The sequence below is a fragment of the Rattus norvegicus genome, chromosome 2 (assembly GCF_036323735.1).
Source record: "Rattus norvegicus strain BN/NHsdMcwi chromosome 2, GRCr8, whole genome shotgun sequence".
In the NCBI taxonomy this organism is placed as follows: domain Eukaryota; kingdom Metazoa; phylum Chordata; class Mammalia; order Rodentia; family Muridae; genus Rattus; species Rattus norvegicus.
In genome coordinates, this window is record NC_086020.1 from 200,657,594 (window position 1) to 200,681,935 (window position 24,342).

General features: G+C 39.7%; 1 long non-coding RNA gene across 1 annotated transcript; it reads right to left on the reverse strand.

The window, feature by feature from the left end:
• Nucleotides 1-4,582: 4,582 nt before the first annotated feature.
• Nucleotides 4,583-24,076, reverse strand: LOC102547648 (uncharacterized). Its single transcript, XR_351967.5, has 3 exons — nt 23,938-24,076; nt 23,306-23,433; nt 4,583-8,412 (listed from the first exon to the last, which is right to left on the reverse strand). It is a non-coding gene; the product is annotated as an uncharacterized LOC102547648 (long non-coding RNA).
• Nucleotides 24,077-24,342: the final 266 nt, after the last annotated feature.

Here is a 24,342-nt window from a genome sequence, read left to right on the forward strand (position 1 = left end):
ACAAAAAACAAAAAACAAAAAACAAAAAACAAAAAAAAAACATTATATAATCATAAAGCAAATATATTTACTATCTCCCTACTATCATCTACTAAGCAATCATCTTTATCAACTATAATCTGTCATCTATCATCTCTCTCTATATGTATGTATGTATCTATTTATCTATCTACCTAAGTATCTATGTCTGCCTATCATCATCATGATCTATTTGATCTTGATACTATGTTTATAATCACTTACTTAATAAAATAATGTATTTTAAATAAAATTTCCAAATCATCAACCACCTTTAAATTCTCCTTTATTTGTAAAAGTATGCGAAAACACTCATTAAAAGTCATAAGGAAAATGTTGCTTCATAATAATCTTTACATTGTATATAGTCTATGAGCTATTTGAATACTGAATATATGCCAGTATGAATAGCACCATGTAACACTTTGTGGTACTTTCTATGGAAAAGATATAATTTATTTCACTTACTATTTTAACTACCATTATTTAGAAAGTGCCTTTAAAACCAACACAACAGATTTTATCTTTATTTTTAGTGAAGCAAATTTACTCTTCAATATTCAAGTCAAAATCATGAAAATTGATATTCTAAGTGCATTTGAAATCATACAGTTAATACTATTAATTTGTTTGCAATTGATCGGAACTCATCACTAAATATTTAGACTTGAATCATACATAGAAGCATCCCGAGAGTAGAAGTCTTTTTATTGATATGCAGCCTGCCTCAACTGGGATATGGTCTTCATGAAAAGTCATTTAGACCATTTAAACAAGAGAGCAAACCCATTAAAAATATGCAAGCTCTTCGAAAACAAAATCCTGTATACTAATTAAGCCTATTAAAGCAATTAGACTGCTATAAATGATGCAAAAATTGTATGGGGTTTCTCCTAGTACCAACGACAGAAAGCTAAGGAGTTCCTATTTTTCTAAATAGAGATAAAGAGTATGGGTGATTAATTTCAGCACTATTGAGTTAATTTGCAGTGAGTTAACAGCAGAAAACATTTCCATGGGTACAGGATAATCATAGAAGATGGCTGTTTTGCTACTCTGTGGCAATATAGCTACTTAGTAAGGCATGTTTCAGTTATCCCGGGCAAACAAAAGCTACCTGTTGTTCGCAAAGAAAATAGAAAGAGAAAAAAGGGTTGTGAAATAATTTGTAGTCTTCAACTGTCGTTGAATCTCTGAGGTTTCCCTGTCTGATGTGTAAAGTTGGGAAGTTTCTTAACTGCTGCCTTTTTACCTTTCAATGGGTGATCAAAACATTTTGACTTGTATTTTCGAAGACAACGGGAGGCTTTCTAGCTGGTAATAGGAATGTCACATCTATTCTCTGAAAGGCAATGATTAGTGTGTGGTCCTATAGGAGACCATGTCATTTAGGAAACATGGGAAAACCAAATGGAGGGCAATAAAAACCTTGAAGAAAATGCTGTAAATATGGATTCATGTGAGACTCCTTTCTTATGCTTAGCAATCCCTGAGGTAGAGTTTGTAACCACTCAGTACAACAGCTTCAATGGAATCAGCTATGCCCTACTCTTAGATGAATGATTGAAATGGAGAAGTCAAGAAACTCTACCAAGGCAAGGTAGGAACAGAAGGATTAGATCAGGACACAGGTTTCCAATACCCTAGTTTGGTACAACTACAATGAGGTAATTCATGACACAATGCTGTTTTCCCCCAATCTAGAATGTCCAATGAAGTTTTAATTGTGTGTGATTTACAGCATCACACATTGTAGAAAATAGATTTAATATTATTTACCAAATTACAACAGATGTGCAAAGTCAGCCAGGGCAGCGTAAGCGTGAAGGAAGGGCAATGAACAGCATATGTGCAGACACTACATCTATTAGAGTCTTCCTTGGTGGTTTTGCCAGAGGTGGAAGCCATCAGCAGAACTGCTTGAGGCTGCAGATTCTCACACACTGTTCACCTCCAGAGCTCATCACAGCAGAACAACTTATTTGCTTTGGTATTGCATTAGAGATTGTCATCTCCATTTAATGTCTTCATAAAGAAGTGTACACATTTTAATTGGCATATGTCCCACGACCGAATGGTATATAAAGATTAAAAAAAAAACAAAATTAATTGTCCATTTTAACCTCAAAAGATCAAATCTTTATGTATTCCACTTGCAAAGACTTAGCTAACTGGGTTACTTTTTACAAAGTTTTTGCAACACATTTCTTGAAAGTGGGTATTTCCTAGTGAATGCCTTCTTAAAAGTAATAAATGTTTCCCCTGACAATGAATAGTTTAACAAAAATGTAAAACAAATTCTGTAAGGAGTCTATTATTTATTGGCTAAGCATTTTAATTCTTTTCTGTTTTCAGATTGTCTTCCCCATTCAATTTAACCTCCACTTTTATTGAAAATAGTTTTTTATATACAGTATATTCTGATCACACACATTTCCTTCCTCTTCTCCTCCCAGATACTTCCCATCCATCCAATTCCATACCTTCTTTCTCTGTATACTTAGAAAATAAACATGCTAGTGGAAATAAAACAAATAAATCAGAATAAAATTGAGAAAAGCACAACCAAAGAAAAGACAGGAGGAACATATACATAGGAAGAAATACACGCACTCTCTCACACAAAACCCATAGAAACACAAAATCAGAAGCCATGAAATTGATAAGCAGAGGACAAGTGAGGTAAAAATGGCCAAAGCACTTTGAGAAGAAACATATCTGAACATACCATTGAGTACTGTTTGTGTTGCCCATTCAGTGCTGGGCCTGGGGCCTCCCTTAAGTGTGGATTGTATACCCAGTGAAACGCCATGGGAAATCTTCATAAACTAAACTTTAACTCCGGTGTGATTGTCAATTGGAGATAGCTTCTGGGTTAGAGGTGGGGGTTGGTGTCCACTTCTCTCTAGATGCTGGAACCCATTTGAACCCATGCAGGTCCTGTGTATGGCTGCACAGTATCTGTGAGTTCCTTTGTGTGTCAGTACTGTTGCCTAAGGAAGTCATTGTTCTCTGGTGTCTTCCACCCTCTTTCTGACTCTTATGCACAGTTCCCTGACCCACAAGGGGAGAAATTTGATGAAACAACTCACTTATGACCGAGTGGTCCAGTTTCTCTCTCTTTCTACACTGCCCAATTGTGGGTCTTGTATTAATTTCCGCCAACTGCAGTTGTAAGTTCTCTGATGATTGGTATAACAGAATGTCATTAAAAGTAATTTGATTGCTATGATCCTATAATAGTATATGGTTTTCTCCTAGATCTCCAGCCTATTCTATTGACTCAAGCTCTTGGCCACCCAAGGAGTGTCAGACCTCTCCTTGAGTGGGCCTTAAATCCAATCAAGTATCGGTTTGTTACTTCCACAATGTAAAACGTTTGCTACCTTGTGCTAGCATATCTTGCAGACAGTTCACTACCGTAGATCACATAATTTGTGATTGGTGTTCATCTTCTTCCTTGGGTAGTGAGCACGATACTTTCCAGTATCGTGAACACTAGTGAGCAGGGATGAAGGCTTTGGGTAGGCACCAGCTCAACCGCTTCATGTTCAATGAAATATATAGGTGTTGCTTGCATCAATAGGGCTTTAAATCAGTTTGTGGACTGCAACCAGAGCTTTTGTATTAGCCTGGGCTGTTAGTGGTTTCTATGGGCACAATTTGACCAGCAACACAATCAGTTATAGTCCATTCCTTACATTAGAAGTTTTGCCAGGTTTCAAGAGAGGTCAGTTTGGGCCTTTATCTCCTGGTGTTGGTGACTCCTTTTACATACCTCTTATATACCTATATATTTTTAAGAGGTTCCTATACTAGAATAACTAACCATGAGACTTAGCTTGGCACATCAGGTAACATAAAAACAATTTTTACCAATATTTGAGGCTGAATGTAACATTGTGTGAAATCAACAGGTTGGTTATCTGTATATTATGAAGACCTTCTTTTCCTAAAAATCTTTGGAAATTGAAATTTAGATGTGATACCACAGTTGTCAACATCGTATGTGTGTGTTCTTACATACACTGATTCTGATAAGGTAATAAATTCCGGAGGTGAAAGAAGTTCCATACTCAGGAACTTTGAAAACTTCTGTCTTATGAATCTTTTCCCTTGGTTGACAGCAAATTGTATCTCTTAGATTAATTGCGATTCTGAGTCAACAGTCTTCACCTGAGTTCCTGTGAATCTCCACGAGGACTATCAGAACTTCTTGAGTTTGATATTTGTGCTTGAAGGGAGGGTGATTTTCTTCAATGTTGTAGTTGATTTTTCTCTTTGCATTTGGTATTGTAAGTCATGTGTTCCCTATGTGTTTTTTTTTCTTCCAATTTGTACTTTCAATGAGTATATATTTCTCCAGTAGATATAAGTAAATTAATATTAATATTCTACTTGATTGAACAATATATATCATTCTGTTTCAACATGCAAGCAATTTAATTTTTTACTAAGTCATTATACATATTTTCATATTAAATCTAGTATATTAATAGTATATAGCTTAAAAACAGCTCTAACAGAGTTAATATATTTGATTTGTCAAAAGAAAATACCTCTCATAACAATCCTGAAGTCTAAGGTAGACCCAAGAGTATTTTGTACAAAATGAAGACTACAGACAGCAGCTCCATGACTGGTAGATGCAGTGCTGGTAATCAAACCCAGAGCTCCACAGATATTAAAAAAAAACATGATATCATCTAAGCTATATGCGCAGCTTTTTTTTTTTAGTTTCCAAATTTATCATCTTAATACAAATTTGTCCTAGAAATTTGCTCACTTCTCTCTAGTTTCTTACAAATGTTCTTGTCACTGGCACTGTTAATACTGTGGGTTTATATAAATGTGCACAACAGGTAATAGTGTCACAGAATTTTTAGAGATGTCATTGATTTCTATTTCTACAGTCCAGTAATATCCCAACATACATCACCAGATCTTTTCAAATATTTGTTTAGTGTGGGGTCATGATGAGCAGAAAAAATAGTACAAGTCATATAATTATATATTCACTGAAAAAAGAAAGGACTCAGTAAAGAAGTGTGGGACAGTATTTTGTCTCACTACAGGGCACAGTCACTTTGGAAGTGAAACACAGGATTTTGACTGTGCTTATACCATGCATGACTGGGTGCGTGCTGGGTTTCAGGGGATTGTGGAAAAACCATTCCAGGGCTGGGAAAGCGCAGTCTGAGATATGAGAAAGCCAGAAGTGGTATTCCCTGGCTTCTGGATCACTAGTCATCACTGGAGAATTGCACAGAGAAGTCGGGAATGAAGTGTTGACACCTACAGGTCCCTGATGAGGCCAGGACTAGATGTTCCCAACTCCTGGACATCTAGGCATCACTGAGTCATGAGGAGTTAGGAGCCAAGTTTGGGGCCCACAAGCTGAGGATGGCATCTAGCACCAGGGGAAATGGGGAGCTCCAGCTTAGCTCAACAATGATTGTCCTTATCTTGGTGGTGGCTGTGGCTGGAAGCGCAGAGAGACCTTCAATGGGAGACTTAGGCTGTGGCCTGGTAGTCAACGACATACTTCTTGCTCTCCATGGCGGATGCATTAGTCAGGCTTCTCTAGAGTCACAGAACTTATACCCATAGGTATTACTTAGTAAGGGAATTTGTTAATGACTTATAGTCTATAGTCCAACTGCCCAAAAGTGGTCAGCAGCATCTGTGAATGGAAGTCCAAGGATCCTTGCAATTGCTCAGTCCCACAAAACAAGCAGGTGAAGAAGAGATCATATTCCTTCCTACAATGTCCTTATGTAGATCTTCGGCAGAAGGTATGATGCAGATTAAAGGTGTGTACCACCAGGCCTGCATCTGGGACTTACTTTGTCCCAGATGACCTTGAACTCAGAGATCTCCTTGCCTTATTTTCCTGGGATTCATAGCCACTATGGCTCAAGATCTCCATGCCAAGATACAGGTCAGAAACTTGTATCTCCCAGGCTCAAGATCAGGACCACAGTTGAGCCTTCCAATTTTAGATTATAGTTCATTCCAGATATAATCAAGTTTACAACCAGAAATAGCCACTACAATCCGCACTTTGTCAACTTGACACAAATAATATCTCATATCCACACGAAACAATAACAAGGTCATGAATATCCCTAACATGATATAATTATTCCATTTGTAAAATGCATTTGTAAATTTATAAAGGGGCAATGTCCCTTGGGAACATTCTTTCAGTATTTCAACTTAAATACCAATGGATGTTAAAGAAATTGGAAAAAGACAAATTTGTTCTTAACAAAATAAAACAGAAGCATTCATATTACTTTATAATCCTTGTTTCTGCAACTGGTTACATGGCCTTCACTGGTATTTATAATGACCTTCCTTTGCTGTATTTGCTCTACTCTTTGCAAGCACCTCAGCAGGTCTTGGATCTTTTCCTGGAGGAGTGACCCACACCTCCATTCCTGATGAATCTGCATCTTTTGTCATCCTGTTTGGATTAGGCTGTTGTAGTTTCCCATTGATTTTAATCACAGGACATGGCAGTACTAAGAGATACCCTAAGGGATTTCCTGCATTCCAGACATAATCCTTTTGACCTCCATTGTGGAGAGGCAATCTCTCCATTGTAATCTGAATCTATCTCCTCTCATAACACTGTTATTCCTTTCTTATCCTGTGGGTTTAAGGGCATTAGAAGACCAAAATAACCAGGGGGGGAAGTCTGAGCTTCCAGTTCAATGGAGTGTTTGTTGTGGCTCCTGGTAGAATCACGTCCCCCACTCTGGAACCAAAATTTCTAGGCCAGCAGAACCTAGAGTTGTGGGGGACAGGAAGCAAAAATTTTCCTAGAAGATCACTAGGAGTAATTCCTGGACCCATGGATCCTGGATATGGGAGGAAGTGTATCATATATTGGATGCTGATTCAGAGCATGTATTGCCTTCTAAAGAACTCTGACTCAGCCCTCCATGTTACTGCCACCTAATTGTCACTGCAACTGTGTCTTCAAAAAGCCATCCCACCTTTGTATCAGACAAGCTGCTTCAGGATGATGTGGAACATGATAAGATTAATGGATTCCATGATCATGGGTCTACTGTTGCACTTCTCTGGCTATGAAATGAGTTCTTTGGTCAGAAACAATACTGTGTGGAATACCATGACTCCTGTAAGTCCACAAATAGTGGTTTTGGCAGAAGCATTACATATAGGAAAGGCAAATCCATAATCAGAATAAGTATGTACTCCAGTAAGAACAAAACAGTACAATTTCCAGGGAGGAAGTGGTCAAATGTAGTCAATCTGCCACCAGGTTTCTGGCTGGTCACCTTGAGGAATAGTGCCATATTTGGGGCTCAGTGTTGGTCTCTGCTGTTGGCAGATATGGTATTCAGCAGAAGTGTCGCCAGGTCAGCCTTGATGACTGGAAGTCCATGTTGTTGAGCCCAAGCATAACCTCCATCTCGGCTACCATAGCCACTTTGTCCATGTGCCCATTGAGCAATGACAGGGATGGCTGGGGAAAGAGTCTGAATGTCCACACTTATCCACTTGATTATTGAACTTCTCCTCAGCTGAAGTCACCTTTTGCTGAGCATTTACATGGGACACAAATATCTTCGCATCCTTTGCCCATTTGGAGAAATCTACACACATACTTCTTTCCCAGATGTCTTTCTCACCAATTTTCCAGTCATGATCTTTCCAAGTTCTGGCCTTCCAGCCAATCCATTGGCTACAGCCCATGAGTCAGTGAAAAATTGTACATCTGGCCATTTCTTCTTCAAAAAGAAAACTGTAATACCATGTGTATTGCTCAAAGTTCTGCCCATTGTGAAGATTTTTCTTCACTTTTATCTTTCAGGGTTGTCTCGGAAAGGGGTTGTCCACTTCTGGTTGGTGCCTGCATAACATTCAGAGCCATCAGTAAATCAGTTATTACTCTTCTTTAGTCAGGCGATCACAGGGAACACCCCATGAGTCTATAGGTGCATGCTTGGCAGCAGATGGCATTGTAACAGGAGAAAAAAAATCCCAGGTATTTGAACAACTTCTTCATATAGCTTTCTTGTGCCTTCAGGACCTACTTGGGCCCAATCACATATATACCACTTCCATTTGATAAGAGAATGCTGCTTTGTACATCCTACTTTAGGACACCCAGTTCATGGTAGGCAGTTCAGGTTGCATGGTAAATTGGTGTCCTATTGTCAAAAGTTCAGTTTCCACTAAGGCACAATAGCAGGCCAAAAGCTGTTTTTCAAAGGGAGAATAGTGGTCTGCAGATGGTAGAGCTTTGCTCCAAAAATCTCAAAGGTCTCTTCTGTGATTCATCTACAGGGGCCTGCCAGAAGCTCCAAACAGCATCTTTATCTGCCAGTGACACCTCAGGTACCATCCGGTCTGCTGGATCTAGGAGAGTGAATAGTGAATCTTGATGAAAGAGATAGTCCATGCTTCAAAACTGTTTATTGACTGTTTATCATGGAAAATAAAGTACCAACTTCTGAAAGTGGACTCGAGATTAAATACCTTTTACAAGGAGGAATGTCTGGGAAGAGAAGCCTATTGGCTAAACCCTCAGGGCCTCTAGGTACACTGTTAGCATGGAGAATTCTGTTCTAGGCCTACATGATGACAAGTCACATTTCCTTATGTGGGAAGTGTGGCATGTGATCAAGGCCAGGAATTTGTCAAGTTGCAGGAAGGCATTTACTATCTCAGGTATGAGGTTCTGGGGTCTCAATCAACCCTACCCACCAAGCTTCCTGGCATGGTTTACTGCCCCACAGAGAAGGAAGAAAAAGGCAGGAAAGAAGCAAGTAGGGAGGAAAAGAAAGCAGTAAAAAGAGGAAAGAACAAAGAGGATAAAGCACGTTGACTGAAACAAATGGCAAACGATTACACTGCACACATATTAAACTAATGACAGCAATGGAAGGTGGGCTGGGAGCTGGTTTCCTTTATCCCTAACAGCATACAATGCCATCTTTGCTATGACGTCGGACCTGTGGACTTGAAATAAGTCTGACTTATTTGTCTAATAAGTCAACACAGTAGCTAATACTGTTCTAATAGCTTAATTATCATACACATTTTGCATATTTTAAAGCACAACCATTGCAACCTATGAAACAGCTAATTCTATGATCTTCATTTTACGAATGAGAAAACCAAGACATGGAATGATAAAGATATGAGGACTACGTGTAAACCAACGTAAAAACAAAAAACCAGAACTAACATTGCTTCCCCTCGTGTCTTTATCAAGTGTTAAGAAATAGTATCTTTATGTTTAATGTAAAGACCAGTTACCAGTGAAGGATGATTAAAAAAAACTTATTGAGGAAATGAAGTCTTTTCAATCTTCCTATGAGCAAATCAAATATATTGTTCACTAGTTAACTTCTAGACAATGAGGCTTCAAGTGATGATTGATAAAAGTTTTGCAAGATGACCATGGCTCGTTGGTCCTGTAATGTGTACTGTGCAGACTCTACAATATTTAGCAGTTTAAACTACTGAAATACTTTGACTTAGGCAAACTGTATTATAGAAACAGGAAAGCTTAGAATGGCATTACTAAACTCTCAGAAATATCTAAGAATAGAATATTTTCAAAAAGCACAAAGATATTTTATTCAGGAACTGAAATTCTCTTAACATAGTTAGACAAGATTCTCAAGTGAATGATGAAGTAACAGTGGATGAGCATTTAAAAAATAAAACCAAGTGGTTAGAGAGCTGGTTCAGTGGTTAAGAATATATGTTGCTCTTCAAGGTTCTGATTTCAGTTCCCCACTGAATGTACCCCACTGAATGGCTTGAAACCATTTTTGAATCCAGTTTAAGATATTTGATGTCCTATCTTTATCTCTAGGGGAACCTACACACATATAGCATTCACTCACATAGACACACACATGCATGTAAATAATAATTAAATTTAAATAAAATAAAAATGAAGGCATTCATGTGGAGTCTTTATGGGGTCTTGAACTTTTCCTAGGATACCTGTAACTATAAAGTGTTTAAAAAAAGAGTTCTCCCCATACGGTGTCAGACAATTTATTCACAGTATTCAAGTCTTTGACTGTTGTAGTTTCTGAATGATACTATACTAATTATATATACTTATGCTTTCCCATGCCTTTAAGCACTTTCACAGCAGAATTGCACAATGAGTATGGATGAGACTAATTAGAAAAAGCAGACAAACCAAAGAAAATAAACAAAAGAAAAGAAGTAAAAAAAATGCTCATGTGGAATTCCCTGGCAGATTGCAAGTTTCTCATGCCCCATGTGCTGGCTTAAATGTTAACACTGCTTCCTGAAAAATAAAATCCAAACCGAGCAAACAAGTGAACCCTTCAAACATTAAAAAGTTCCCCTTTACTGATTAGATACAGTTTGCTGTGGCCTAAATGACAAACACAATGAATGAAGGGAACTATGCAAATTATTATGTTGATTTGGAATTATTTCCCTGTTGTTAGGCATGTCAACTTAAAGATACAAATGTGAGATTTTTGCAGTCCTATAAATAAAGGGTTGTGATTAATATTCCCAGTATATTAATGATTGACAGATCTCCAGACAGAAACCATGGACAAACAGTATTTAATCCTGTATTTATTTTTGTGTTGTTTTCTTTAAACCCAGTTTAGACAATTTCACATCTTGTTGAAGTATGAGGAAGTGTCTGTGAGTAATTATAATATAGATTTTAGAGTGTTCACATCTTCCAATACTAAAATACCAATCTATTTTAAAATGACACTACCTCAGAGTGAAAGGCTGGAAAACAACTTTCCAAGCAAATGGTCTGAAGAAGCAAGCTGGAATAGCCATTCTAATATTGAATAAAATCGATTTTCAACTAAAAGTCATCAAAAAAGATAAAGAAGAACACTTCATATTCATCAAAGGAAAAATCCACCAAGATGAACTCTCAATCCTAAATATCTATGCTCCAAATACAAGAGCACCAAAATACATAAAAGAAACCTTACTAAAGCTCAAAGCACACATTGCACCTCACACAATAATAGTGGGAGATTTCAACACCCCACTCTCATCAATGGACAGATCATGGAAACAGAAATTAAACAGAACGTAGACAGACTAAGAGAAGTCATGAACCAAATGCACTTAACAGATAATTATAGGACATTCTATCCTAAAACAAAAGGATATACCTTCTTCTCACCACCTCATGGTACTTTCTCCAAAATTGACCATATAATAGTTCATAAAATAGGCCTCAACAGATACAGAAAGATAAAATAATTCCATGTGTCCTATCAGACCACCACGGGCTAAAGCAGGTCTTCAATAACAATAAGGGAAGAATGCCCACATATACATGGAAATTGAACAATGCTCTACTCAATGATAACCTAGTCAAGGAAGAAATAAAGAAATAAATTAAAGACTTTTTAGAATTTAATAAAAATGAAGGTACAACATACCCAAACTTATGGGACACAATGAAAGCTGTGCTAAGAGGAAAACTCATAGCTCTGAGGGCCTGCAGAAAGAAACATGAGAGAGCATATATCAGCAGCTTGAGAGCACACTTAAAAGCTCTAGAACAAAAAGAAGCAAATACACCCAGGAGGAGTAGAAGGCAGGAAATAATCAAAATCAGAGCTGAAATCATCCAGGGAGAAACAAAAAGGACCATAGAAAGAATCAACAGAACCAAAAGTTGGTTCTTTGAGAAAGTCAACAAGATAGATAAACCCTTAGCCAGACTAACGAGAGGACACAGAGAGTGTGTCCAAATTAACAAAATCAGAAATGAAAAGGGAGACATAACTACAGAATCAGAGGAAATTCAAAATATCATCAGAGCATACTACAAAAGCCTATATTCAACAAAACTTGAAAATCTTCAGGAAATGGACAATTTCCTAGACAGATAGCAGGTACCAAATTAAATCAGGAACAGATAAACCATTTAAACAAATTTCCTAGACAGATACCAGGTACCAAAGTTAAATCAGGAACAGATAAACCATTTAAACTCCTAACGAAATAGAAGCAGTCATTAAAGGTCTCCCAACCAAAAGGAGCCCAGGTCCAGACGGGTTCAGTGCAGAATTCTATCAGAGCTTCATAGAAGACCTCATACCAATACTATCCAAACTATTCCACAAAATTGAAACAGATGGAGCGCTGCTGAATTCCTTCTATGAACCAACAATTACTCTTATACCAAAACCACACAAAGACCCAACAAGGAATGAGAACTTCAGACCAATTTCCCTTATGAATATCGACGCAAAAATACTCAATAAAATTCTGGCAAACCGAATCCAAGAGGACATCAGAACAATCATTTACCATGATCAAGTAGGCTTCATTCCAGGCATGCAGGGATGGTTTAATATATGGAAAACCATCAACGTAATCCATTATATAAACAAACTGAAAGACCAAAACCACATGATCATTTCATTAGATGCTTAGAAAGCATTTGACAAAATTCAACACCCCTTCATCATAAAAGTCCTGGAAAGAATAGGAATTCAAGGCCCATATATAAACATAGTAAAAGCCATATACAGCAAACCAGTTGCTAACATTAAACTAAATGGAGAGAAACTTGAAGCAATCCCACTAAAATCAGGGATTAGATAAGGCTGCCCACTCTCTCCCTACTTATTCAATATAGTTCTTGAAGTTCTAGCCAGAGCAATCAGACAACAAAAGGAGATCAAGGGCATACAGATTGGAAAATAAGACCTCAAAATATCACTATTTGTAGATGATATGATAGTATATTTAAGTGATCCCAAAAGTTCCACCAGAGAACTACTAAACCTGATAAACACCTTCAGCAAAGTGACTGGGTATAACATTAACTCAAATAAATCAGTTGCCTTCCTCTACACAAAAGAGAAACAAGCCGAGAAAGAAATTAGGGAAACGACACCCTTCATAATAGACCCAAATAATATAAAGTTCCTCGGTGTGACTTTAACCAAGCAAGTAAAAGATCTGTATGATAAGAACTTCAAGGCTCTGAAGAAAGAAATTGAAGAAGGCCTCAGAAGATGGAAAGATCTCCTATGGTCATGGATTGGCAGGATTAATACAGTAAAAATGGCCATTTTACCAAAAGCGAACTACAGATTCAATGCAATCCCAATCAAAATACCAATCAAATTCTTCAGAGAGTTAGACAGAACAATTTGCAAATTCATCTGGAATAACAAAAAACCCAGGATAGCTAAAACTATCCTCAACAATAAAAGGACTTCTGGGGAAATCACTATCCCTAAACTCAAGCAGTATTATAGAGCAATAGTGATAAAAACTGCATGGTATTGGTACAGAGACAGACAGATAGACCAATGGAATAGAATTGAAGACCCAGAAATGAACCCACACACCTATCGTCACTTGATTTTTGACAAAGGAGCCAAAGCCATCCAATGGAGAAAAGATAGCATTTTCAGCAAATGGTGCTGGTTCAACTGGAGGTCAGCATGTAGAAGAATGCAGATCGATCCATGCTTATCACCCTGTACAAAGCTTAAGTCCAAGTGGATCAAGGACCTCCACATCAAACCAGATACACTCAAACTAATAGAAGAAAAAGTGGGAAAGCATCTCGAACAGATGAGCACTTGAGAAAATTTCCTGAACAAAACACCAATGGCTTATGTTTAAGATCAAGAATCAACAAATGGGATCTCCTAAAACTGCAAAACTTCTGTAAGGCAAAGGACACTGTGGTTAGGACAAATCGGCAACCAACAGATTGGGAAAAGATCTTTACCAATCCTACAACAGATAGAGGCCTTATATCCAAATATACAAAGAACTCAAGAAGTTAGACCGCAGGGAGACAAATAACCCTATTCAAAAATGAGGTTCAGAGCTAAACAAAGAATTTACAGCTGAGGAATGCCAAATGGCTGAGAAACACCTAAAGAAATGTTCAACATCTTTAGTCATAAGGGAAATGCAAATCAAACAAACCTGAGATTTGACCTCACACCAGTGAGAATGGCTAAGATCAAAAACTCAGGTGACAGCAAATGCTGGCGAGGATGTAAAGAAAGAGGAACACTCCTCCATTGTTGGTGGGATTACAGACTGGTACAACCATTCTGGAAATCAGTCTGGATGTTCCTCAGAAAATTGGACATTGAACTACGTGAGGACCCAGCTATACCTCTCTTGGGCATATACCCAAAGATGCCCCAACATATAAAAAAGACACGTGCTCCACTATGTTCATCGCAGCCTTATTTATAATAGCCAGAAGCTGGAAAGAACCCAGATGCCCTTCAACAGAGGAATGGATACAGAAAATGTGGTGCACCTACACAATGGAATATTACTCAGCTATCAAAAACAATGCCTTTATGAAATTCATAGGCAATGGATGTAACTGGAAAATATCATCCTGAGTGAGGTAACCCAATCACAGAAAAACACACATGGTATGCACTCATTGATAAGTGGCTATTAGTCCAAATGCTTGAATTAACCTAGATTCACAGGACACATAAAATTAAGAAGGATGACCAAAATGTGAATGCTTCACTCCTTCTTTAAAAGGGGAACAAGAATACCGTTGGCAGGGAATAGGCAGGCAAAGTTTAGAACAGAGGCAGAAGGAACACTCGTTCAGAGCCTGTCCCACATGTGTCCCATACACATACAAACACCAAACTAGATAAGATGGATGAAGCAAAGAAGTGCAGGCTGACAGGAACCGGATGTAGATCTCTCCTGAGAGACACAGCCAGAATACAGCAAATACAGAGGCGAATGCCAGCAGCAAACCACTGAACTGAGAACGGGACCCCCGTTGAAGGAATCAGAGAAAGGACTGAAAGAGCTTGAAGGGGCTCGGGACACCACATGAACAACAATGCCAACCAACCAGAGCTTCCAGGGACTAAGCCACTACCTAAAGACTATACATGGACTGACCCTGGACTCTGACCCCATAGGTAGCAATGAATATCCTAGTAAGAGCACCAGTGGAAGGGGAAGCTCTGGGTCCTGCCAATACTGAACACCTAGTGAACGTGGTTGTTGGGGGGAGGGTGGTAATGTGGGTAGGATGGAGAGGGGAAGCCCATATAGAAGGGGAGGGAGAGAAGTTAGGGGGATGTTGGCCCTGAAACCGGGAAGGGGAATAACAATCGAAATGTAAATAAGAAATACTCAAGTTAATAAAGGAAAAAAAAACATACTTCTTACATCTACTCAGACATTTTCCAGAATAGTGGATTCAATGGAAAGTACAAAGTATGAATCTCATGGGTTATTGTATGTTCTTCATGGGCTAGATCCATTGGCTCATCCTGAAGCCTATATTCCTGGTATTTTATAGTGGTGGTTGAGGGTTCCGGGTGGGGGGTGATGGTGGTTTTGGTGTAGTTTCTATGGAAATGAGAAACTGAGACTTGTTGCACACAGAGATGTTTGCATCTTTTACTAAAATGTCGACAATGAAAACATTTGGGCAGAGGAAGTTGAGGACATATGGCCATAAGAGGGCTTAGATAACCCATGTAATCAGCACAAAACTAGGCTCAAGTCTGAGCTTATAACAGGACTAACTTTCAGAATCTTAGGCAGAAACTGTGATCCTGGGAGTGCCTACTAATGAGCACTGAGCTTCCTTGCTGCTCTTTAAGCTTCTGAGACAGAGCATATGTATACAATAGAACCTGACAGTAAGCATTGCAACAAATTCATTCTCTCAGCCAGACTTTTGGAACATATTCCTCGGGTAAAAAACTGTTGAGCCATCAGGAAGGTCTTACTCTGTCAACACATTTCAGCTAATTAAATGTTTGTGTGCCTAGTAGACACATTAAACAGTGTGGGGGGCAGTTGTTTTCCATTTCACTTTTGTAACTTTTTGTCGCAGCTCATTCGCTAATCAGCTTGCAGAGTTCTCACATACACAGAGGACTGCTGGCTACTCAAAAGTGTGAGAATGTGGGCTGTTCTGCTCAAAGATGTGCCTAGCTAAAGGAAATTAATGTGAATATCAATTCAAAAGTAATATAAAACAGAGAATATGGCTTTATTTTGCTAATTCAATGCTGAAGTTTTAAAATTTGTATTAAACATAGATATGCCAGATTTTATTTAACATTTACTTATTCTTCTCTCATATATTACACCCCCAACACAGTTTGCCCTCCCTCCCTTCCTCCCAGTCCTTTCCCTATATCTCTCCTCTTCACCAGATTCACTCCTCCATTTCTCTTCAGAAAAACACAGACCTCCAAGAAATATGAAGCCAACAGGTCATAAGTTAAAAAAAACTAAGTACCTAGCCTCATATGAAGACTGGACAAGGCAACCCAGCAGAAGGAAAAGGGTCCTAAGGGCAGGCAGAGAGTCAGAGATTTAAAAAATCAAGTTATTTGTTGACAATCTTAAGAGTGGAGGGTGGAAAAGGAAAGGTTCGGGGGAGGGTACCTGAAGGGACAGGAGGAAGGAAAGGGAGCAGAAAAAGTGGTGCAATTCTATTTCAATTAAAAACATTAAAGAAGAGTCAACTAAACTCGGGATTTTTATAATTAAGCAATAATTTTCCTTTCTCCCCTTTTTTATTATGATGTATTCCATGGGCTTCTTGAGGGCATTTTTTTTGGTAGAAGTATAAAAGGCAGTTCATTCCTGCTTATTATTTTATTCATTTTTCTCTTTCCAGACAAAACACTTTTGTTTCTTTTAAACATTTATCATCTAACTAGCCATCCAATCTCTATAACATCTAATAGTGCCAGAACTTAACAAGTTTCTATCTTAATGTCCTCCATGTAATGCATTTATCAAGATTCTAAATAATGCATTTATTACTTTAAAACTGATTTTATTTTTAACTGAGACATAAAAGCCGAAGTTGCACATACTTATGATGTATTGAAGGACAAGTTTTGGTATAGATCAACCACATCATTTTATTTTACTCATCAGTTGTAGACACTTAAGTTGCTTTTATTTCTGGACATTTAGGAACAGAATTGCAATTAATAAGAAGTACAGGTGTTCCTTTAACATAGCAATTTCATTTCTTTTTGACATATACACAGTGGTAAAATATTCCTATGAACAGTGGGTCTATTTTTACATTTTTGAAGATTATGGTGGCCGTGGAGATATGGTTCAGGGATTAAGAGCACTGATTGCTCTTCCAGAGGTCCTGAGTTCAATTCCCAGCAACCACATTGTGGCTCACAATCATCTGTAATGGGATCAGATGCCCTCTTCTCGTGTGTCTGAAGATAGTGATAGTGTAGTGTAGTCACATATATAAAAAAAAAATAAAAATCTTTAAAAAAGTATTGGTGCTGAAACCCAGGAATTGCTAGACTGGTCACAGTGACCCCAGCAGTGACCATGACTGACAGACCACCACTGACACCACTGCACCACATGGATTTCAATTACAGACTCTCTTGCTGCCCCAGCCACTGCTGCTGCAGTCACCTACCTTTAGCCCTCCCATCACCACTTCTAAGGCCCCAGTCAAACCCCCAAGTTGCTCCCCCCAGGGACACCTGACCCAGCATCAGTCCTTCATATAAAGGAAATTGTTGGGGTAGACAGCCTTGTCATAGTATATGTTCCTTTCTTGTTGAGTGAACTTTCTCCAGTGGAAAGCAGACTGGGTTCCTATACCTCTAACTCCTCTGCTTTTATTAAAGAGTTTCAGCACATTACTCAATCCTATAGTCTGACTTTCCACGATGCACATATGGTCCTCACTAATAATTTACTTCCTGATGGGCGCAGGCGAGTTTGGGAGCGGGCGAGAATACATGCAGACGAGACTCATCAAACAGATGAAACACACCCATCAGATCTGCGGCAGTACCTGACCAATGGAATGGAATTATAATTCCGCAGGTGGTATTTTAGCCAGAGATAAATTCATAACCTGCCTCCTGTCCATTCTCTATAGGGCAGCCTTAAAACCAATACATTTTGTAAAACTCTGAGAGGTCATCCAGGACAAACAAGAAAACCAATCTCAGTTTTTAGAATGCCTTGCAAAAGCCTTAATACAATATGCTAATCTAAACCCTGAAAACCCAGATGGTAAGAAACTTCTGATGACCACTTTTTTCCCCAGATCTACCCCAATATAAAAGCTAAACTTGAGTAGTTGGCGAAGGGATCCCAACTCCACAGGCAGAAGTTTTGGTGCTGGCCTTCAAAGTGTACCACAAGAGAGATGACAAGGCCCACAGACAAAAATATCATATGCTGGCAAAGTCTGTGTGGACAGCTGCAGCCACTGCCCTGGACTCCTGATCCTCTCAGACTCAGAGACCACTAGGCTTCTGCTACAGATATAGTCAACAAAGTCATTGGGCAAGGGCTTGATGTAACCCCAACAAGCCAAAGGGGCCATGTCCGAGGTGCCATCAGGAGGGCCATTGGGCTGTCGATTGTCCTCATGTTGTACAGGAGAGAGGGACATCACTCCCAGATAACCCTCCAGCTGATCCCCAAGGCTTGGCTATGGATGATTGAAGAGTCTCAAGCTTCCTTGACTCGACCACCGTCATCACTATCAGGGAGCCCCCGGGTAGCCATCATGGTATCTGGTCAGTCCATCTCCTTCCTCTTAGACACTGGGGCCACTTACTCGGGTCTGATGGAGTGTTGGGGACCCACTTCCCCCTCTCATTTTCCATTATCAGGGTAGGAGGACAATTACCTCCCTCACCAGACCCTACCACTTACTTGCATTTTTAGGGGTGTATTTCTCATCCATTCCTTTATGATAGTGCCAATATATCCTGCCCTCTTATTGGGAAGGACTTTTCTAGCTAAGTTGATAGCCTCTATTTCCTTTGTCCCCCACTCCCCACTCACCTAAACCCAAGCTGATCATCAGCCCCTCTGTTGCTCTTAGCCAGTCAACCTACTAATATTAACATGTTGTTTCCTTTACCAGTTTCTCAGGTAGGCCCCTGAGTCTGGGTCATCCAGAATTCTTCTGTTGCTAAACATCATTCTCCTGTTGTCATCCAATTACTGGACTCTACTAGTTATATCACTCAAGCACAATAGCCTCTCTTTCTCCAGAGCTTCAAGGGATTAAGTCTATGATTTCTGACCTCTTAAGAAAAAAACTTGGGCAGGAGAGATGGCTCAGTGGTTAAGAGCACCGACTGCTCTTCCAGAGGTCCTGAGTTCAATTCCCAGGAACCACATGGTGTCTCACAACCATCTGTAATGATATCTGATGCCTTCTTCTGGTGTGTCTGAAGACAGCTACAGTGTACATATATAATAAACAAATCTTTAAAAAATGAAAAAGAAAAAAACTCCTTTGCCCTATCACTCCCCCATTTAATAACCCTATACTAGCAGCTAAGAAACCTAACAGAACTTATCGCCTGACTCAACACCTCAGATGCATTAATTCTGCAGTGGTTCTCTCCATCCTGTTGTGGCTAACCCTTAAATACTTTTTTCCACTGTCTCCTCACGGACTTTCAATTTCTCAGTCCCAGATCTCAAGGATGAATTTTTCTCTGTCTCTCTAAACGCCTGGTCACAGGACATATTTACCTTTACCTGGACAGATCCACACACTCACTTCTCTACTCAATTTACCTGGACTGTCCTACCCCAGGGATTCCGGGACAGCCCACCTATTTGGCCAGGCCCTGGCTTCTGACCTAATTTCTCTGTCTATCCCTCAATCTAAGATTTTTCGTTATGTAGATATCCTTCTCTGTAGCCCTTCTCTAAAAATTAGCCAAGCTGACACCTCTGCTCTCATAAATTTACTTTCCAGTCGAGGCTACAGGGTCTCACCTTCTAAAGTCCTACTTCCACTTCTCAGGTCACTTATTTTGGACTAACAATTAACCCAACCCACAAGGTTATTACCTTAGATAGAAAGAATCTGATTCAGTCTCTAACAGAAACAGAATCTAACCATTTCTTCTACAAAGGAAGAGATTTTATCATTCCTAGGAATAGCTAGTTTTTTATGTTCCTGGGTTCCTTCCTTTTCTCCTCTATTCCCACCCCTTATATGATTCTGCATTAGGACCCAACCATGAACCTTTTCTCAAACCTGTTACCGAGCCCTTTCCAAGGCTCCTTCCTAGGTTACCAACTGGGACCCTTTTTATGACTTGTAGCAAACCTGTCAAAAAACTAGATCTAATTATTCAGGGATGGGCACCTTGTATTAGTATCTTAGCAGCTGCTGAACTCCTTATTCGAGAGTCAAAAAAAAAAAAACTAATCTTTGTGTCACCTATAAATGTCTTCTCTTCTCATAACCTGTCATAGCTCCTAACTTACAAAGGAGTACAGACTCTACCTCCCTCCAGGGTTCTTTCTCTTTAGGTAGCACCAATAGAAGACTCCACACTCACCTTCCAATTATGCCCACCTCTTAATATTTCCAATCTTCTTCCTTGACCAGATACTAACAACTCCCCATCTCACTCCTGCATTGAAATGTTAGAGGAAATATTACCTCATCCTTCACACATACATGAGGGCACATTGCCTCAGGACGTTTATACCTGGCATACAGATGAAAGCTCCTTTCTACATGAAGGGACCAGAAGAGCTGACTGTCCCAGAATCCCTGGGGTAGTCAGACACAGAGGTGGTTGAGACATAGGCCCTTCCTGTTCATACTACCAACCAACAGGCTGAACTAATAGTCCTTACCTGTGCCTTTCAACTGGCACTGGGACAGTATCTCAACATCTACAGACTCCAAATATGCTTTCCATATCTTCCCTTCCCGCACCGCTATCTGGAAGGAGCATGGGTTACTTATGACTAAAGAAGGATCAGTAACTAATGCAAACCAAATTATGGCCATGCTAAAGGTCTCCTATCTCTTCACAGTTATTGGGATTGTCCAATGCAGATCCCACCAGAGAGATGATTCCATTCTCGGGAAACAACCGAGCTAATGAGGCAGCTAGAGCTGCGGCCCTTAGGGGCCTAGACTCCTCTCACCCGTCCCAGGGCATTTTTACATTACAACCCACATCCCCACCCTCACTCCCTGACACTCTTCAAACACTGTCCTATCCTCACCAGCTCTGTCATCCTAACATTCAAAATTGTCTTTTTAAAGACCCACCTGCAGCCTACTCCTGATAACTTAAGTTTCTTAAAATCGATCACTGCCTCTTGCAAAATCTGTGAGATGTCAGACTCCAACTCAAGGTGTCATAGCACCTCCTTTCCTACTCATCAGGCTAGAGGTTCCCTTCCTTGAATGGACTGGCAACTTGACTGTACCCACATGCGCACTGTCAAATCAAGTACTTCCTGGTCTTGGTAGACATCTTCTGGGGTGGGTTCAAGAATTTCCCACAACTAACAAAAGGGCTCCACAACAGTGTCTGATCTCCTTCTCTGAAAGACTATCCCCTGATTTGGTGTTTTTGCCTCCCTCCAGTCAGACAATGTCCATGAATTCACTCCCATATTTCTCAAATTCTATCTAAGACCCTAGACATCCCCTGGCAGTTTCATATTCCCTACCACCCTCAATCTTCAGGTAAGGTAGAAAGAACCAACCATTCTTTAAAAACCACTCTTGTCAAGTTATGACAAGAACTTCACCTTGACTGGTTAAAACTCCTACCTCTGGATCTTTTCAGGCTCTGAGCTTTCCCCAAGTGACCTCTCCTCATCTCACCCTTCGAACTCATGTATGGACACCCTATCCTAACTCCTGGTTTTTCACCTAAATGCTCTCCTCTCTCAAACCCCAATAGTTTGCCACCTCCTCTCTCTCCTATGGAACTTTGCTGACCACCATCTATAGTGGTCAAAATGGAGACCAAGTTCTTCTATCCTCTCCAGACCATCAGCCCTTACCTCTCTCTCTTCTAAATAGCAGGTCCCTTTCAGGGTAATTCTCATGACCCCTGTAGCTGTTAAACTTGAGGGACTCTCTCGTTTGGTCCATCTGTCTCACCTCAAACCTTTCATCCTTTCACCTAAAAATTCTTCATACACATCTACCACCCACCTTGTCCCCAATCACAGAAGATGAGACTCCACTGAAGCAGCTGCGCTTGATCCCACTGGATAAGACATGAGCTTCTCATCCCCCACTGCGGTTCATTTTCAGTGTAGCCCTTACAAATAGAGATTTGAGATTTAAGAAACCCCCACTGATAACGTATTTCCAAATAGAGTCAGAAAACTGCTCCATAGCCAGATGCCAGGAACCAATCCAAATTGCTATCAACCCTGTATCTATTATTCTGTTTAAATATTATGACCTCTTTACTTGCTTTCTCTTTGACCAGATAAAACTTGATTGTAAAAAATGGCCCGATGACTATGGGGTTGTACATATTGGTCTTGCTAGATACATATATACTAGGATCACAGACCAATCACTTCTTCTATCAACAATGCTAGACACTCTTTTTCTACATACAAGGTCCATGGAATCTCAGGTGGGAGACAAGAATTGTTGATAAGCTCCCCTGTAAAATCAAGCTGGGTCCCAAGTAAGTACTATCTATATCTGGAGAAAATACGTCTCAATTGCCCAACCTCTAGATATCAGAAAAGTAGGAGAAGTAATCAAACACTCCTCTGAGGTCCTTACATCCTTGACAGCCTCCCTCATAAATGGCACTAACTTGTCATTTCACCTTTTGCTTCAGATTTCAGCTTACAACTCCTTAAGTCATCCAATCTGGTTGCTTTAAAGATTGCTGGCTATGTGTACCCCCTGGAATAAACTCACATTTGCCATTTACAATCTCTCCGGTGATACTGCCAAATAACCTTACCTCACCTTTTGTCAGCTGCCCTGACTCTGATGTTGTCGTGACTCCATATCTTTCTTCTCTCCCTCTTTTTTGGCATGGCAAACAGTTTTAAGACCTCCAGGACACATTATGTAGCTACACTAAATTCACTAGACTGCAATAGAACCACTACCCTTGGTACCCGATCTTTGCCATAATGCCCTGCAGTCCAAAAACACATCAATTTTTTAGCACTCGGGTTTATCATCGCCTACCTGCCAGTGGGTCAGGAGTTTGCATGTCGGTGATCCTTTTCCCTCAACTAGGAATAATTCAGGGAAATTAGCCTCTGTCAATCCCAGTTCAGATATGATATCTGTCCAACGTAAGAGGGCAGTTCAGTTTGCACCCTTCTGTGTTGCTGTAGGCATAGTCATAGGTCCTGGTACTGGACTTGCAGAGATAATGACTTCCATAACCCAATATGATAAATTCACTTCCAAGCTTAACATTGGTTTTCAAAAAATGTCTGAAACCATATTTACCATCTAGAAACAACGTTTCTTTGGCAGCTGTGGTACTTCAGAACGGATGGGGCTGGATGTCCTGACAGCTAAAGAAGGTGGTCTTTGCCTGTTCCTCCAAGAAGTATGCTGTTTCTACATCAACCAATCTGGGATAGAGAGAAATAAAATCCAAGAGCTACAATCAGACATTCAGAGTTTCAAGAAACATGAGGCCTCCAATTCTTGGATTTTTGAAAACCCTATATGAAAGTGGATACTCCCTTTCATAACACCTTTCCTAGTCATCTTCCTGGTATTATTTCTTCCTGTCTCATTAATCTTGTTTCTACATTCCCTCAACAACAAATATAAAAAATATCTAACTAAACAATTAATCAGTTCCCCTTACAGGATAACCAGCTGTTGTCCACAGAGGAGCCTGATGTAAATGTTTACCAAGTGGACCCTGATGGTGAAAGTCACCTACACCCTGAAATTGATGATGCCCCTAGACAACAGGAATCAGATTAAGAGATCTGGTGCCCCTATTCCCCTTTCACTATTGGCTTCCTCCTCTCCATTTTCTTCTTTTTATGTTAAGAAAACAGGAGGTATGTTCACATTAGGAACTGGCTTTACAGTCAGGAACAGACTTTAAGGTTATAAGTCACCTCCAAATCTAGGGATGACGGAGACATCACTCATAGGCAAGAGGAATCTGTGAATCTGTTGCCATGGCAATCACCGTACATTCCCAGCATCCACCTGGCCAACCTTTACCTGTGTGTGGTTACCTCCCAACCCAAATAAAAGGCAGACCCCTCCTGACCTTCGCTCTCTTTTTCTCTCTTCATCTTTACTGCCTGCTTTGTCCTTTTCCCCACAATAAACCTCTCCCATGGAACTGTACTGACCTGGTGTGATCTGTCTGGACGCGATCCTTGATTCTAATACAGCAGATATTGTCAACTTAACAGAATCTAGAATCAGATGGGAGACAATCGCAGTCTATACCTGGATTAATTTAATTGAGGTGGATGAATCATCTTGACTGTGGGTGTACTATTTACTGGGCC